The following is a 16,617-nucleotide window of genomic DNA, read 5'->3' as shown; positions in this document are numbered from 1 at the left end:
AGTGACAACTAACGACAACTGCCTCTGATTGAGAACCATACTAGGCCGAAACAGAAACCAAACATAAAAAAACAAACATAGACTGCCCACCCCAACTCACGTCCTGACCATACTAAATAAAGACAAAACAAAGGCAAAAAAGGTCAGAACGTGACAGTACCCCCCTAAAGGTGCGGACAGTTTTCGTCCGTCTCCTCAACCGCCCCCGTGGCCTCTTATGAGCGGCGACCCTTGCCGCCGACCTCCGACTGGGAACCTAGCCATGGGTCCCAAATGGACAGAGATGCCGGCAGCGCCGGACAGGCGGGAGACTCCGGCAGCTCCGTAATGAAGGGCGATTCTGGCATTGCCTGGCTGAGTGATGGCTCTGGCAGCTCCTGGCTGGCTGACGGCTCTGGCAGCTCCTGGCTGGCTGGCGGCTCTGGCAGCTCCTGGCTGGCTGGCGGCTCTGGCAGCTCCTGGCTGGCTGGTGGCTCTGGCAGCTCCTGGCTGGCTGGCTGGCTGGCGGCTCTGGCAGCGCCTGGCTGGCTGGCGGCTCTGGCAGCTCCTGACTGACTGGCGGCTCTGGCAGCTCCTGGCTGGCTGGCGGCTCTGGCAGCTTCTGGCTGACTGATGGCTCTGGCAGCTCCTGGCTGATTGGCGGCTCTGGCAGCTCCTGGCTGGCTGGTGGCTCTGGCAGCTCCTGGCTGACTGACGACTCGGGCAGCTCCTGGCTGACTGACGGCTCTGGCAGCTCCTGGCTGACTGGCGGCTCTGGCAGCTCCTGGCTGGCTGGCGGCTCTGGCAGCTCCTGGCTGACTGACGGCTCTGGCAGCTCCTGGCTGGCTGGCGGCTCTGGCAGCTCCTGGCTGACTGACGGCTCTGGCAGCTCCTGGCTGGTTGATGGCTCTGGAAGCTCCCGGCTGGCTGACGGCTCTGGCAGCTCCTGGCTGACTGACGGCTCTGGCGGCTCCTGGCTGACTGGCGGCTCTGGCAGCCCCTGGCTGGCTGACGGCTCTGGCAGCGCCTGGCTGACTAATGGCTCTGGCAGCTCCTGCCTGATTGGCGGCACTGGCAACTCCTGGCTGGCTGGTGGCTCTGGCAGCTCCTGGCTGGCTGGCGGCTCTGGCAGCTCCTGGCTGGCTGGCGGCTCTGGCAGCTGCTGGCTGACTGACGGCTCTGGCAGCTCCTGGCTGGCTGGCGGCTCTGGCAGCTCCTGGCTGACTGACGGCTCTGGCAGCTCCTGGCTGGCTGAAGGCTCTGGCAGCTCCTGGCTGGCTGGCGGCTCTGGCAGCTCCTGACTGACTGGCGGCTCTGGCAGCTCCTGACTGAATGGCGGCTCTGGCAGCTCCTGGCTGGCTGGCGGCTCTGGCAGCGCCTGGCTGGCTGGCGGCTGTGGCAGCTCCTGGCTGGCTGGCGGCTCTGGCAGCTCCTGGCTGGCTGGCGGCTCTGGCAGCTCCTGGCTGACTGACGGCTCTGGCAGCTCCTGGCTGGCTGACGGCTCTGGAGGCTCCTGGCTGGCTGACGGCTCTGGCGGCTCCTGGCTGACTGGCGGCTCTGGCGGCTCAGGACAGACTGGCGGCTCTGGCGGCTCAGGACAGACGGGAGACTCTGGCGGCTCAGGACAGACGGGAGACTCTGGCGGCTCAGGACAGACGGGAGACTCTGGCGGCTCAGGACAGACGGGAGACTCTGGCGGCTCAGGACAGACGGGAGACTCTGGCGGCTCAGGACAGACGGGAGACTCTGGCGGCTCAGGACAGACGGGAGACTCTGGCGGCTCAGGACAGACGGGAGACTCTGGCGGCTCAGGACAGACGGGAGACTCTGGCGGCTCAGGACAGACGGGAGACTCTGGCGGCTCAGGACAGACGGGAGACTCTGGCGGCTCAGGACAGACGGGAGACTCTGGCGGCTCAGGACAGACGGGAGACTCTGGCGGCTCAGGACAGACGGGAGACTCTGGCGGCTCAGGACAGACGGGAGACTCTGGCGGCTCAGGACAGACGGGAGACTCTGGCGGCTCAGGACAGGAGGAAGTCTCTGGCAGCACTGGACAGGCGGGAGCACCTGTAGGCAGAAGACGGAGAGACACCCTGGTGCGCAGGGCTGCCACCGGAGGGCTTGCGCGGCACTGGATACACCGGACCGTGCAGGCGCACTGGAGCTCTTGAGCATCGAGCCTCCCCAACCTTACCTGGTTGGATGCTCCCGGCAGCCAGGCCAGTGCGGCGAGGTGGAATAGCCTACACTGGGCTGTCCTTGCGAACTGGGGACACCATGCGTAAGGCTGGTTGCATGTACGCCAGCCCGAGGAGACGCACTGGAGACCAGATGCGTAAAGCCGGCTTCATGGCACCTGGCTCGATGCCCACTCTAGCCTGGCCAATACGAGGAGCTGGAATGTACCGCACCAGGCTATGCACACATACTGGGTAGACTGTGCGCTCCACCGTATAACACGGTGCCTGCCCGGTCCCTCTCTCTCTCCGGTAAGCACGGAAAGTTGGCGCAAGTCTCCTACCTGGCTTCACCACACTCCCCGTGTGCCAACCCCCAATAATTTTTGGGGGCTTCCAGCTGCGCTGCCGTGCTGCCTCCTCATACCAGCGCCTCTCTGCCTTCGCTGCCTCTAGCTCTGCCTTGGGATGGCGATATTCCCTGGCTGTGTCCAGGGTGTTTCTGTAACGGCAGATTTTCTCTTCGTCTGAAGAGGAATACGGATTGGACCAAGATGCAGAGTGGTAAGTGTTCTTAATGTTTTTAATAAAGACAAATTAACACTCGAACAAAAACAATAAACGATAACGTGAAATCTACAAAAAACGAAACAGTACCGTGTGGCGACAAACACACACACGGAAACAAACACCCACAAACCGACAGTGAAACCCAGGCTACCTAAGTATGATTCTCAATCAGAGACAACTAATGACACCTGCCTCTGATTGAGAACCATACTAGGCCAAAACAGAAACCAAACATAGAAAAACAAACATAGACTGCCCACCCCGACTCACGCCCTGACCATACTAAATAATGACAAAACAAAGGAAATTAAGGTCAGAACATGACATGCGCTAACAAACCTCCAAACGAGCTTCAATGCCACACAACACTCCTTCCGAGCCCTCCAACTGCGTTTAAATGCACGTAATATTAAGTGCATGGTCTTCAACCCATTGCTGCCCGCACTCTCCCACCCGACTAGCAACACTACTCTGGACAGTTCTGACTTAGAATATGTGGACAACTACAAATACCTAGGTGTCTGGTTAGACTGTAAACTCTCCTTCCAGACTCACGTTAAGCATTTCCAATCCAATATTACGTCTAGAATCGGAAATCCTATTTCGCAACAAAGCCTCCTTCACTCATGCTGCCAAACATACCCTCGTAAAACTGACTATCCTACCGGTCTTTGACTTCGGCGATGTAATTTACAAAATATCCTCCAACACTCTACTCAGCAAATTGGATGTAGTCTATCACAGTGCCATCTGTTTTGTCACCAAAGCCCCATATACAACCCACCACCGCGACCTGTATGCTCTCGTTGGCTGGCCCTCATTACATATTTGTCTCCAAACCCACTGGCTCCAAGTCATAGAATGTATGCACACATGACTGTAAGTCGCTTTGGATAAACCTAACCCTAGGAAGCTCTTTGCCACATTCTCCTCCCTCCTGAATCCTCCTCCCCCTCCCCCCCCCTCCTCCCTCTCTGCAGATGACTTCGTCAACCATTTTGAAAAGAAGATCGACGACATCCGATCCTCGTTTGCTAAGTCAAACAACACCGCTGGTTCTGCTCACACTGCCCTACCCTGTGCTCTGACCTCTTTCTCCCCTCTCTCTCCAGATGAAATCTCGCGTCTTGTGACGGCCGGCCGCCCAACAACCTGCCCGCTCGACCCTATCCCCTCCTCTCTTCTCCAGACCATTTCCGGAGATACCTCACCTCGCTCATCAACTTATCCCTGACCGCTGGCTACGTCCCTTCCGTCTTCAAGAGAGCGAGAGTTGCACCCCTTCTGAAAAAACCTACACTCGATCCCTCCGATGTCAACAAAAGACCAGTATCCCTTCTTTCTTTTCTCTCCAAAACTCTTGAACGTGCCGTCCTTGGTCAACTATCTCTCTCAGAATGACCTTCTTGATCCAAATCAGTCAGGTTTCAAGACTAGTCATTCAACTGAGACTGCTCTTCTCTGTATCACGGAGGCGCTCCGCACCGCTAAAGCTAACTCTCTCTCCTCTGCTCTCATCCTTCTAGACCTATCGGCTGCCTTCGATACTGTGAACCATCAGATCCTCCTCTCCACCCTCTCCGAGTTGGGCATCTCTCGGCGAGACAACTATTGCGTCCTACCTGACAGGTCCTCCTACCAGGTGGCGTGAGAATCTGTCTCCTCACCACGCGCTCTCACCACTGGTGTCCCCCAGGGCTCTGTTCTAGGCCCTCTCCTATTCTCGCTATACACCAAGTCACTTGGCTCTGTCATAAACATGGTCTCTCCTATCATTGCTATGCAGATGACACACAATTAATCTTCTCCTTTCCCCCTTCTAATGACCAGGTGGCACGCATCTCTGCATGTCTGGCAGACATATCAGTGTGGATGACGGAACCACCTCAAGCTGAAATTCGGCAAGACGGAGCTGCTCTTCCTCCCGGGGAAGGACTGTTCCATGATCTCGCCATCACGGTTGACAACTCCATTGTGTCCTCCTCCCAGAGCGCTAAGAACCTTGGCGTGATCCTGGACAACAAACTGTCGTTCTCAACTAACATCAAGGCGGTGGCCCGTTCCTGTAGGTTCATGCTCTACAACATGGTTAGACCCTGCCTCACACAGGAACAGGTCCTAATCCAGGCACTTGTCATCTCCCGTCTGGATTACTGCAACTCGCTGTTGGCTGGGCTCCCTGCCTGTGCCATTAAACCCCTACAACTCATCCAGAACGCCGCAGCCCGTCTAGTGTTCAACCTTCCCAAACGTCACCCCGCTCCTCCGCTCTCTCCACTGGCTTCCAGTTGAACTCGCATCCGCTACAAGACCATGGTGCTTGCCTACGGAGCTGTTGCACCTCAGTACCTCCAGGCTCTGATCAGGCCCTACACCCAAATAAGGGCACTCGTTCATCCACCTCTGGCCTGCTCGCCTCCCTACCACTGAGGAAGTACAGTTCCCGCTCAGCTCAGTCAAAACTGTTCGCTGCTCTGGCTCCCCAATGGTGGAACAAACTCCCTCACGACGCCAGGACAGCGGAGTCAATCACCACCTTCCGGAGACACCTGAAACCCCACCTCTTTAAGGAATACCTAGGATAGGATAAAGTAATCCTTCTCACCCCCTCCCCCCTTAAAATATTTAGATGCACTATTGTAAAGTGGTTGTTCCACTGGATGTCATAAGGTGAATGCACCAATTTGTAAGTCGCTCTGGATAAGAGCGTCTGCTAAATGACTTAAATGTTAAATGTTAAATAAAAGCGTCTGCTAAATGGCATATATTATTATTATTATTATTATCTATAAGTCTATGCTTGGTAAAGCACCGCCTTATCTCAGCTCACTGGTCACCAACGAAATACACACCCGTAGCACGCCCTCCAGCAGGTATATTTCACTGGTCACCCCCAAAGCCAACACTTTCTTTGGCCTCCTTTCCGTCCAGTTCTCTGCTGCCAATGACTGGAACGAATTTCAAAAATCACTGAAGCTGGAGTCATATCTACCTCTCTAATTTTAAGCATCAGCTGTCAGAGCAGCTTACTGATCACTGTACCTGTACACAGCCAATCTGTAAATAGCACACCCAACTACCTCATCCCCATATTGTTACTTCTCCTCTTGCTCTTTTGCACCCCAGTGTCTCTACTTGCACATCATCGTCTAAACATCTATCACTCCAGTGTTAATGCTAAATTGTAATTATTTTGCCACCATGGCCAATTTATTGACTTACCCCCCCTACTCTTTTACATTTGCACACACTGTACATATATTTTTCTATTGTGTTATTGACTATGTTTGTTTATGTGTAACTCTGTGTTGTTGTTTTTGTCGCATTGCTTTGTTTTATCTTGGCCAGGTCGCAGTTGTAAATGAGAAATTGTTCTCAACTGGCCTATCTGGTTAAATAAAAGTGAACGAATTTTTAAAAAAAAAATCAGAACATCACACCTGCGGGATAGGTACAGGACGGCAACAACAACTGCCTGAGTTACACCAGGAACACACAATCCCTCCATCAGTGCTCAGACTGTCCACAATAGGCTGAGATTGGCTGGACTGAGGGCTTGTAGGCCTGTTGTAAGGCAGGTCCTCACCAGACATCACCGGCAACAATGTTGCCTATGGGCACAAACCCACCATCGCTGGACCAGGCAGGACTGGCAAAAGTGCTCTTCTCTGATGAGTCCCAATTTTGTCTCACCAGTGATGATCGGATTTGTGTTTATCACCAAAGGAATGAGTGTTACACCGAGGCCTGTACACCTGTATCAATTTGGAGGTTGAGGGTCCGTCATGGTCTGGGGCGGTGTGTCACAGCATCATCGGACTGAGCTTGTTGTCATTGCAGGCAATCTCAACGCTGTGCGTTACAGGGAAGACATCCTCCCTCATGTGGTACCCTTCCTACAGGCTCACCCTGACATGACCCTCCAGCATGACAATGCCACCAGCCATACTTCTCGTTCTGTGCATGATTTCCTGCGAGACAGGAATGTCAGTGTTCTGCCATGGCCAGCGAAGAGCCCGGATCTCAATCCCATTGAGCATATCTGGGACCTGTTTGATCAGAGGGTGAGGGCTAGGGCCATTCCCCCCAGAAATGTCCGGAAACTTGCAGGTGTCTTGGTGGAAGAGTGGGGTAACATATCACAGCAAAAACTGGCAAATCTGATGCAGTCCATGAGGAGGAGATACACTGTAGTACTTAATGCAGCTGGTGGAAACACCAGATACTGACTTATTTTTCACCTCCCCCTTTGTTCAGGGACACATTATTCCATTTCTGTTAGTAACATTTCTGTGGAACTTGTTCAGTTTACGTCTCAGTTGTTGATCTTGTTATGTTCATACAAATATTTACACATGTTAAGTTTGTTGAAAATTAACACAGTTGACAGTGAGAGGACGTTTCTTTTGTTGCTGAGTTTGTGTGGGGTACAGATATGGGGTAGTCATGACTTGCACACAGAGTGAGTCCAGGCCATAACAACAGGGTTGAACACTAATTGACTCAAGATATTATAGCTTTTTTCATTCTTTTCATATTTTTTTTCAAAACATAATTTCACTTTGACTTCATGGGGTATTGTGTGTAGACCAGTGGCACAAAATATCAATGTAATCCATTTTAAATTCAGGCTTTAACACAACAAAACGTGGCAGAAATCAAGGGATGTGAATACTTTCTGAAGGCACTTGAAATACAATACATGACCAAAAGTATGCGGACATCTGCTTGTCGAACGTCTCATTTCAAAATCATGTGCATTAATTATGAGTTGGTCCCCCTTTTGCTGCTATAACATCGCCAAATTGTTGGGGGGACTTGCTTCCATTCAGCCACAGAGCATTCGTGAGGTCGTGCTGGGCGATTATGTTGGGCGATTAGGCCTGGATTGCAGTCGGCGTCCCAATTCATCCCAAAAGTGTTTGCTGGGGTTGAGGTCCAGGCTTTGTGCAGGCCAGTCAAGTTCTTCCACACCGATCTCGACAATTTCCATTTGGAGGAACATTAAATTTTTTTTAACTGGGAATCAAAATGTCATGCCCATACAATTTCACTCTAATGCCTTTGCGACCTGGACGGTGTCCTTTTGCATCCCCACGATGATCCAAATGTGGAATCCATACCCTTCTTGATATCATAGACAGTAATGGATTGAGAAATACCAAGATTTGAAAAATACATACACATTACCAGGCTACTCTTTGTTTCTATATTTACAATGTAGGTCAGCTATGATGTCCCATGGGAAACCCAACTGCCGAAACACGCAACTAATCTCTATAATATATAAACAACATTTGGAAAGCTCATATTCTGAGCTAGCCCACAGCTCTATATAATTTAATCTTAACCACGCTTTAACTGGAGCAGAATATGGAACAATATGACCTTGGCATCCCGTAATCCGAACCATCAATTTCAATATTTTATGTTTGTTCACAGACTGTATTTAACATCAAGGAAATGTTTTAAATTGGAAATTGGCCTCATCCCAAAATGTTCACTGTGCCCCCTAAAGTAGGCACACTCCTTCAAATGATGTGGAAATGCCCTGCCGTTTAATCTTTTGAGGCAAAGTTACAAAATTCATTTTGAAGTGCATGAATTTAAATATTCATTGCTTTCCATCTATTATGCTACTTAACGATGAAGGCCCCTTGAAACTCAATCAATCAGAGAAGATTACTGCTGGCAGGCGCACAGCTGAAAAACTCTCCCATTTAACCAGTGGATACAGTTACTATTAAAAGTTATAACATTAGAATTATTGACAACGAGAATGAATGGTGCTAGTCAATGAACAAAGTGGAAACTGCTTTTTAGAAATATTTGCAAATACACAAATAAAAACATACCTTATTTACATAAGTAGTCATGTTGTTGTCCCCACAGCATGATGCTGCCACCACCATGCTTCACCGTTCACTGTATTTCATCAGACCAGAGTATCTTGTTTTGCATGGTCTGAGAGTCCTATGGCGGGGCCTTTTGGCAAACAAGCGGGATGTCATGTGCCTTTTACTGAGGAGTGTCTTCTGTCTGGCCACTCTACCATAAAGGCCTGATTGGTGGAGTGCTGCAGAGATGGTTGTCCTTCTGGAAGGTTCTCCCAGAAGGACAACCTTGGTTGACTCCCTGACCAAGGCCCTTCTCCCCCGATTGCTGTTTGGCCAGGCGACTACAGTGGTTCTTCCTTTAAAAGTTGTGGCGTACTGCAGCACAGCTTGCTGGGTGCCGCAGAATTCTATGGCACGCTATTTATGTGTCAGCTATTGTTGCCAGAATGACGCATTTTACCACAATCTGCCAACATCTACCACAAACTGTCGCAGCATAAGCTCAAAACTTTTAAAGGACGAACCACTGTAGCTCTTGGAAAGGTTTTGGTGGTTCCAGCCTTCTTCCATTTAAAAATAATGGAGGCCACTGTGTTCTTGAGGACCTTCAATGCTGTAGACATATTTTGGTACCTTCCCCAGATCTGTGCCTCGACACAATCCTGCATCAGGAGCTCTACGGACAATTCTTTTGACCTCAAGGCTTGGTTGTGCTCTGACATGCACAGTTTTTTTCTGAATATGCACAGTCAACTGTGGAACCTTATATAGACAAGTGTGTGCCTTTCCAAATCATGTCTAATCAATTGAATCTACCACAGGTGGACTCTAATCAAATTCAAGGATGATCAATGGAAACAGGATGCACCTGAGCTCAATTTCGAGTCGCATAACAAATAGTCTGAATTCTTATGTAAATAAGGTATCTGTTTTTTATATCTAATACTCTTGCAAAAATGTCAAAAACCTGTTTTAACTTGGTCATTTATGGGTATTGTGTGTAGATTGATGAGGAAAATAAATAAGTGAATCCATTTTAGAATATGGCAAAATGTGTAAAAAGGGAAGGGGTCTGAATACTTTCCGAATGCACTGTATATGTATATACAGTACCAGTCAAAAGTTTGGACAACCTTCTCATTCAAAGGATTTTCTTTAATTTGACTATTTTCTACATTATAGAATAATAGTGAAGACATCAAAACTATGAAATAACACATATGGAGTCATGTTGTTGTAATGAGTATGATGGGAGACATAGTGCTGGTTTCAAGCACAGGGCGCAGCAGGTGTTTATTTAGCAAAGGACAACAGGAGGAGGCAGGTAGCAGGCTCCAGGGACAGGCAGAAGGTCATACACAGGGAATCCAAAAGGTAACAGTACAGGCATGGGAAAAAGGCTAATAACGTAGTCCGGGAGATAAGTGTAATGGGTGCGTGTCGGTGGCAGGGATGTCAGGCGCAGGAAAACGAACTTGGTATAAACGAAGTCGTTTAATAAGTGCTCATAAAACTCCAAAAACCAAAATATAAAAAAAATAATATAAGTGGGTACACCGACACATGACTTGCACATGACATACAATAAAACAATCTCCGACAAGGACATGAAGGGAAACAGAGGGTTAAATACACAACATGTAATTGATGGGATTGGAACCAGGTGTGAAGGAAGACAAGACAAAACCAATGGAAAATGAAAAATGGATCAGTGATGGCTGGAAGGCCGGTGACGTCGACCGCCAAACACCGCTCGAACAAGGAGAGGGACCGACTTCGGCGGAAGTCCTGAAAATCAGGCAAGAGGTTGATGACAGGAAATCTGATTGGCAAATGTACAGGCAAGGAATAGGCAAAAAACTTTGTTAGTGAGGATGGCCAAAAATTACAATACACGGGTGGACTAATATTGAAATAAACAGAGCTCCGAATAGAATGTGATCAAAAACAAACAATACCTCACAATGATCGGGTGCAATGAACTGAACTAAATAGTGTGTGTAAATGACATACAGGTGTTAGAACAGGTGATTGGGATCTGGAGAGTGAGCTGCATTCAGAGGATCTATGTCTTTGAAAGTGTGAGCTGGAAAGTGGGCTGGAAAGTGAACTGCGTTCAGGGGATCTATGTGTTTAAGAGTATGAGTTGAAAACATGACGTTACAGTAGTAACCCACAAAGTGTTAAACAAATCAAAATATATAAGTTATATTTTAGATTCTTCAAAGTAGCCACCCTTTGCCTTAATGACAGCTTAATGACAGACACGTCAACAGTGAAGAGGCGACTCCGAGATGCTGGCCTTCTAGGCAGAGATGCAAAGAAAAAGTAATATCTCAGACTGGCCAATAAAAATACAAGTTTAAGAGGAACTCTGCCTAGAAGGCCAGCAACTCGGAGTCACTTCTTCACTGTGGACGTTGAGACTGGTGATTTGTGGGTACTATTTAATGAAGCTGCCATTTGAGGACTTGTGAGACATCTGTTTCTCAAACTAGACACTCTAATGTACTTGTCCTCTTGCTAAATTGTGCACCGGGGCCTCCCAATCCTCTTTCTATTCTGGTTAGAACCAGTTTGCTCTGTTCTGTGACGGGAGTAGTACACAGTGTTGTACGAGATCTTCAGTTTCTTGGCAATTTCTCACATGGAATAGCATTCATTTCTCAGAACCAGAATAGACTGACGAGATTCAGAAGAAAGTTCTTTGTTTCTTGCCATTTTGAGTCTGTAATCGAATCAACAAATGCTGATGCTCCAGATACTCAACTAGTCTAAAGAAGACCAGTTTTATTGCTTCTTTAATCAGCACACAGTTTTCAGCTGTGCTAACATAATTGCAAAAGGGTTTTCTAATGATCAATTTGCCTTTTAAATGATAAACTTGGATTAGCTAACACAACGTGCCATTGGAACACAGGAGTGATGGTTGCTGATAATGGCCCTCTGTTCGCCAATGTAGATATTCCATTTAAAAAAAATCAGCAGTTTCCAGCTAAAATAGTAATTGACAACATTAACAATGTCTACATTGTATTTCTGATCAATTTAATGTTATTTTAATGGACAAAAAGTGTTATTTTCTTTCAAAAACAAAGACAAAAACAAGTGACCCCAAACTTTTGAGCGGTAGTATATATACATATATTGATCTACTGGTATATAGATCTACTGTATATAGATCTACTGTATGTGACTAACATCCCTGTAGAGTACCGGCTGGAGTGAAAAAGCAGAGTGTGTGTGTGTGAGAGAGCAGAAAGGACCTCCGTTCCTCTGTCCACTCCAGCACATCAAAGCGCTTTCCACAGGCAGCCGCAGTCAATATCTCACTTGCAGGAAAAGCTTGCATAGTAAAGCACGCACACACACACACACACACACACACACACACACACACACACACACACACACACACACACACACACACACACACACACACACACACACACACACACACACACACACACACACACACACACACACACACACACACACACACACACACACACACACACACACACAATGGCTACCCATGCTCACCCATCTAGGAGAGCTCAATGTTCACTGTTTAATCCTTGACCTAAGAAAGTATGCTACCAGAAACCCTAGACCCACTCCAATTCTCATACCGCCCCATCAGATCCACAGATGATGCAATCTCTATTGCACGCCACACTGCCCTTTTACACCTGGACAAAAGGAACACCTGTGAAAATGCTATTCATTGACTACAGCTCAGCGTTCAACACCATAGTTCCCTCAAAGCTCATCACTATGCTCAGGACCCGGGGACTAAACAACTCCCTGGACTTCCTGACAGGTCGCCCCAGGTGGTAAGGGTAGGTAACAACATATCCGGTTTCAAGTTCCTTGGTGTCCACATCACCAACAAACTAACATGGTCCAAGCACACCAAGACAGTCATGAAGAGGGCACAACAAAACTTATTCCCCCTCAAGATTTGGCACGGGTCCTCAGATCCTCAAAAGGTTCAACAGCTGCACCATTGAGAGCACTGGTTGCATCACTGCTGGTATGGCAACTGCTCGGCCTCCAACCTTAAGGCACTACAGAGGGTGGTGCGTACGGCCCAGTACATCACTGGGGCCAAGCTTGCTGACATCCAGGGCCTACATACCAGGCGGTGTCAGTGGGAGGCCCTAAAAATTGTCAAAGCCTCCAGCCACACTAGTCATAGACTGTTCTCTCTGCTACCGTACAGCAAGCGGTACCGGAGCTCCAAGTCGAGGTCCAAGAGGCTTCTCAACAGCTTCTACCCCCAAGCCATAAGACCGCTGAACATCTAATAAAATGGCTACCCAGACTGTCTGCATTGCCACCCCCCTTCTACACTGCTGCAAACTCTCTAATACTATCTATGCATAGTCACTTTAATAACTCTACATACATGTACATAGTACATTGACTCCGTACCGGTACCCCCGTATATATTGTTATTTTAACACTGCTCTTTAATTATTATTATTTTTCAATACATTTTAGAATAAGGCTGTAATGTAACAAATTGTGGAAAAAGTGAAAGGTCTGAATAGTTTCCAAATGCACTACATGCGAGAAAAACCTGTTGTCACGCCCTGGGCTTAGTTATCTTTGTTTTCTTTATTATTTTGGTAAGGCCAGGGTGTGATATGGGTGATTTATGTGTTTGTCTTGTCTAGGGCTTTTTGTAGATTAATGGGGTTGTGTTCAGTTTAGTTGTCTAGGTAAGTTTATGGTTGCCTAGAGTGGTTCTCAATCAGAGGTAGGTGTTTATCGTTGTCTCTGATTGGGAACCATATTTAGGCAGCCATATTCTTTGGGTATTTTGTGGGTGATTGTTTCCTGTCTTTGTGTTTACTGCACCAGATAGGGCTGTTCCGATTTTCACGTTTCTTGTTTTGTAGTTGTGTTCATGTTTGAGTTTTCTTATTAAATAACCATGAACTATAACCACGCCGCGTTTTGGTCCACCTCTCCTTCCCAGGATGAAAGCCGTGACACCTGGTAAGAACAATACAATAACATTAATATATTGAATGTATTGTCCTCATGCTACCATTTTGTATGATACGTTACAAATTAGTAAAACTTACAATATGTTACAAATGTGATGTAACTCCGTCTATGAATAAATGGTAAGTGTGTGGTATGGTGCAGTAGTCACTCCAGCGGATCCCTCACTCCAGCGGATCCCTCTCCCCTGTGCGCCTCCTTCTCCCACGTTTATGATCGGAGGCCCCTTTCATGTAATGGTTGACTTGAATCTGGACTCCTTCATCCGTGGCATCCCTGGTTGCAGGGTTCTATAAAATGGTTCCTATACACAAAGAAAGAACATCGAGTTTTGAATTTAAATTGCAGAAGGTTTTACACAACAGGCTTTAAAAAAATACATAAAAGTAACACATTTAATAATATAAAGTCCTATACTATATATTAAGTCCTTGAAACAGGCCTTGTGTGCTGCACCAGTCCAGGTTCTGACGATGGCACGCTGGTTTGGCAGAATGCAAGGTAACATCCGCCCCACTGTTGAGTTCAGGTCCTTGGCACCCTTTACAGCTATACACCTAAGCTACAAATGTAAAAGTATTAGAAATGACACACTATGTTGAAACATTTCCCTCACAAACCACATATTTTATATACATGTATTATGACAGTCTTTAAAGACAGATGTCAGATTTCCAACAAGTATTTACTTTCAAAATGCTGAGCGGATGAATTTAATACATGCTGCTGTCTCGTCAGTTTACAACGTTCGCAACAACATCGTCAAAGTTGGAAAATGCAATGCTATATAAAATTCTGAGCACACTTACAAGTCTCTCCTGCAGCTCAGTGTCCTGGCCCAGCCTGGTCTCCAGCAGCTGCAGGCCTTGCTGGTATCCCATCGGGAGATTGAGATCATCAGGCAAAGATAAATCTTCAACCGACCCATTGGCCATTGACTAACAAGGTATTTATCTTGTTATCCATCTCAAGCGTTCGGTTATCTACTGTTATCATACGCCTCAGCAAAAGTGTTTTATCCGGACCTATAGTGAGAGAAAAAGAGCAGTTAATAACTGTCCCACTCCTAAACACAGTTACAGATCATCATGTTTAAGGCTACACCAAAAAGAGATGAGCAAGTTATGTTCTTACCTGATTGCCCAGTAGCAGCAAAGGTCCTTATCATGGTAGTAACCTGTGCCACTTGACTCAGTGATCCGATACCACCTGAACCTATAGAAAGAATTGAGCCGTTAATCACTGTCACACTCATGAAAACAATGATACGGATCCCTCCGGAACGGTCATTATGCACACCTGTTCCCACTGATTAGTAGTTGTTTTAGTGTGCACTTTGGTTTCCTTTGGGCTGTCGATTATTGTTAGAATGTCCGTTTGAGTACCTGTGCTGTGTGTTTTGGGCTTTCGTGCCATTACTCGGCACACTGTAATTTGGGGCATAATAAAAAACCTATTATGCATTTCTGCGCCTCTCTCCCTATCCTTCATGCCAACGTGACAGAATAATCGGCCATTAAGAGAGACAGAGGGAATGGTCCATCCGACGATGCTGCGACTGGTCTGTCCGACGCAGCTGCAACCTTGGCAGCTGCAACAGGTCCGTCCGACGTCACTTCAGCAGCCACAACTGGCCCGTCCGAAGCCGCCACAGTCGGTCTGTCAGACACCACTGCTACTGGTCCGTCCGTCCGTCGCCGATGCAACTTTGGCAGTGGCAACTGACCCTCTGATGATGACACAACTTCGGCAGCTGCACCGGGTCCTGAAAGACCCGCATAACGATCCTGGGATCGTCCTCGAGGCCTGTGTCATTGAGCTGCTAGTGCACTGCGTCGGGGTACTATCATGGATCCCTCTGGAACTTTCATTACGCACACCTGTCCCCTGTTCCCACTGATTAATACTTCCATTGGGCTGTCGATTACTGTTACAATGTCCATTGGTGCATGTGTTGTGTGTTTTGGACTTTCATGCCCTTGTGGATTGCGCAGATGATTACGAGTCTCGTCCCGTGTGTTAATCATCGTACACGTGTGTATTTATTCAAGGTACTCCTCGCTGTTTTGTTTGGGTTTCAACCCTGTTTTGTTTAGTGTTTATTTGGTCTTCTTCCCTGTGCCTTTACACGGCACGCTGTCATTTGGGGTATAATTAAAAACCCTATTATGCATTCCTGCGCCTGTCTCCCGACTCTCTTCATACCAATGTGACAATACAGCAAAAATAGATGTGCCTTGTTATGTTCTCACCTGCTTGCCCACACCTTAGCACCTTAACTTCTTCCCTCAGGGCTCTGTTTTCCTGCCGGAGTCTTTGGATTTGTACCCCAACATTTTTGGAAGAAAATGTCAAAGTAAAGAATTACAGGTTACTTTTTAATACAATTACATACTATGCAAAACAGGACAGATAAGCATAGTCTCATCCAGGCTGAGCGAATGTACCACAGTACATACACTACATGACCAAAGGTATGTAGACACCTGCTCGTCAAACATCTCATTCCAAAATCATGGGCGTTAATATGGAGTTGGTCCCCCCCCTTTTCTGCTATAACAGCCTCCACTCTTTTGGGAAAGCCTTCCAATAGATGTTGGAACATTGCTGAGACTTGCTTCCATTCAGCCACAAGAGCATTAGTGAGGTTGGGCACTGAAGTTGGGCGATGGGGCCTGGCTTGCATTCACCGTTCCAATTCATTCCAAAGGTGTTAGATGGGGTTGAGGTCAGGGCTCTGTGCAGGCCAGTCAAGTTCTTCCACACCAATCTCAACAAACAATTTCTGTATGGACCTCGCTTTGTGCACGGGGGCATTGTCATGCTGAAAGAGAAACAAAGTTGGGCAGATAGCGTTCTCCTAGCATCCTCCAAACCCAGAATCATCCGTTGGACTGTCAGAGGGTGAAGTGTGTTTGATCACTCCAGAGAACGCATTTCCACTGCTCCAGAGTCCAATGGCGGCAAGCTTTACACCTCTCCAGCATATGCTTGGCATTGCGCATGGTGATCTTAGGCTTGACTGCAGCTGCTCG

The 16,617-nt window shown here is 47.7% G+C and overlaps 1 long non-coding RNA gene across 2 annotated transcripts; it reads left to right on the top strand.

Annotated features, from left to right (window-relative positions):
• Positions 1-13,433: 13,433 nt before the first annotated feature.
• Positions 13,434-15,761, top strand: LOC124033260. 2 transcript variants are annotated; one of them, XR_006838346.1, is made up of 4 exons: positions 13,434-13,573; positions 14,011-14,083; positions 14,407-14,528; positions 15,087-15,761. It is a non-coding gene; the product is annotated as an uncharacterized LOC124033260 (long non-coding RNA). The 2 variants fall into 2 exon arrangements; XR_006838347.1 differs by lacking the exon at positions 14,011-14,083 and having other exon boundaries at positions 13,458-13,573.
• Positions 15,762-16,617: the final 856 nt, after the last annotated feature.

The sequence above is a fragment of the Oncorhynchus gorbuscha genome, linkage group LG04 (genome assembly GCF_021184085.1).
Source record: "Oncorhynchus gorbuscha isolate QuinsamMale2020 ecotype Even-year linkage group LG04, OgorEven_v1.0, whole genome shotgun sequence".
Lineage (NCBI taxonomy): Eukaryota > Metazoa > Chordata > Actinopteri > Salmoniformes > Salmonidae > Oncorhynchus > Oncorhynchus gorbuscha.
Note: the sequence above shows the minus strand (reverse complement) of the source record. Positions and strands in the feature narration are given on the sequence as shown.